Raw genomic sequence first — 2128 nt, 5'->3', positions numbered from 1 at the left:
CAAATGTTCCCCAGAACAGATTAAATTAGTATCATCAGCAAATAAAATGGTTTATAGTGTTTTTGACACCTCCCATACATTATTTATGTACAAGTTAAACAACAATGGTCCCAACACTGACCCCTGGGGGACCTCACAGGTGATTTTTTTACTTTTGATGTATGGTTTTGCAATTCAACATGTTGAGTTCTATTCTGTAAGTAGCTATTTAACCATGAAAGTGCAGTCCCCCTAATTCCATATTTGTGTAATTTCGTGATCAGTAAATTGTGGTCTACTGTATCAAATGCCTTCTTAAGATCCAAGAATATCCCAACTGCATATTTTTTTGTTCTATTGTTGTTGATATTTCTTCTACAAATTGAATAATTGCATGTGAAGTTGTCCTATTAGCCCTGAAACCATGTTGCTGATCACAATAGAATATTATGTTTAGCAATGAAGCTATAAATCCTTGTAGAAAGTATTTTTTCTAGTATTTTTGAGGATTAGGAGAGCAATGAAACAGGTCTGTAGTTTGAAAGTGTAGGTTTTTCACCAGCCTTGTATATTGGTATCACCTTTGCCATTTTCATTTTATCTGGAAAGACTCCAGTTTACAGAGATTGATAACATACATGCGTTAGAGGTTTGACCACACAGCCAATAATACTTTGGACCATAAACACATCAATACCATTCCAGTCAGTAGGCTTTTTACTCTTAAATTTGTTAACAATCTCAATAATTTCTTTTTCATCAGTTCCCTTAACAAACATAGATTCATTAATATTTACATTCTTGCATAACAGATCATTTATACTGTGAGTCTTTGTAAACTCCCCAGCTAAACCTGGACGTACTCCAACAAAATAATCATTAAGTTCATTTGCAGCTAAGTTCATACCCTTAACATCTATATTGTTTTTTTGTCAGGATACAATTAGTGTCTACTTTTTTGCCTTAATTATTCTTGATAATTTCATTCAGTACCTTCCAGGTATTTCTTTAATTACTTCTGTTGTCCTCTAGTAATTTACTATAATATTTATTATTTATTGCTTCTCATGATTCTGGTCAGTTTGTTTTTCTTATATTTATTTTCTGCTTCTTTTGTCCTCTTCTTTAAAAACTCTTTATATTACAAATTTTTCTTCATGCATTTAATATTCCGTTAATTATCCACGGTTAATCATCAGATTTCCTTTTTCTTTACTAGAGGACAGTTTTTTTCATTAAGTGATGTTACAACACTCAACAATCACTTTTAAAAAGATTTCTCAACATTTTAAGATTAGGCATCTATCTGACCAAATGATAAATGAACTATTTCAGGCACATCTGTATCCAAATAAAAGTTCAAAATGTTATATTGGCTTTTTCATTAGATTTTTTTGTGAAACTCCTTTTCCAGATACCTCTAATCTTTTTAAGCAATGAGCAATACAACTGTTAGAAAACAAAGAACTCATGCAAAATAAGTGGATCTGAAGAAGAGACACATGTAGTAGTACAAACCCTAACCCTATGGCAGATTCATGAGATTGTTAGAATGTAATCTTTAATTCACCAGGCATAGTCTGTTACACATAAAAAAACGTGGTATGTCGTCATAATTAGTGTCTTGTTTTGGGAAACTTTTTTGTTGGGTGAGCAATCAAAGCTGAGGATTTGCGTGCAAACAGCCCATGACCAGATAGTTAGTACTAACCATAGAGAGACTGGATGCCGTTACAATCCGGGGCAGAACAAAGGTGTCGGGTTATTGTATGAGTACACAGGGTACATGAGAGCACCAGGATCATCAGAGGAGGACAAGACCCAGGAGTGGCCAAACTCATGGGCAGCCACCATAAGAGGACGTAGCCTACAGCAGAAACGACAAATACAGTTAGTTCGCTCCTCTCCGTGATTATGCACTGCAATACATACACTGATAGTAGCAGTTAGTGAGTAAAGATAACAACTGACCGGTATTTGAGCGGAAGTGAAGGACCATCATCATCAAAAGCGTCTCCTCCAATGCCAGGGCTGGGGCAAAGGCATGGCAAGAGTGCCATCAGGGCCATCAAAGGGGTAAAAAATCCCCATGTTCTGTTGACAAGAAATCATACTCAGGTCAGGTTTCTCAACCAACCAAAGCAGAGAC

Source organism: Etheostoma spectabile, chromosome 13 (assembly GCF_008692095.1).
Source record: "Etheostoma spectabile isolate EspeVRDwgs_2016 chromosome 13, UIUC_Espe_1.0, whole genome shotgun sequence".
NCBI lineage: Eukaryota > Metazoa > Chordata > Actinopteri > Perciformes > Percidae > Etheostoma > Etheostoma spectabile.
The sequence above is the reverse complement of the archived record's forward strand: the minus strand, read 5'-3'. Positions refer to the sequence as shown.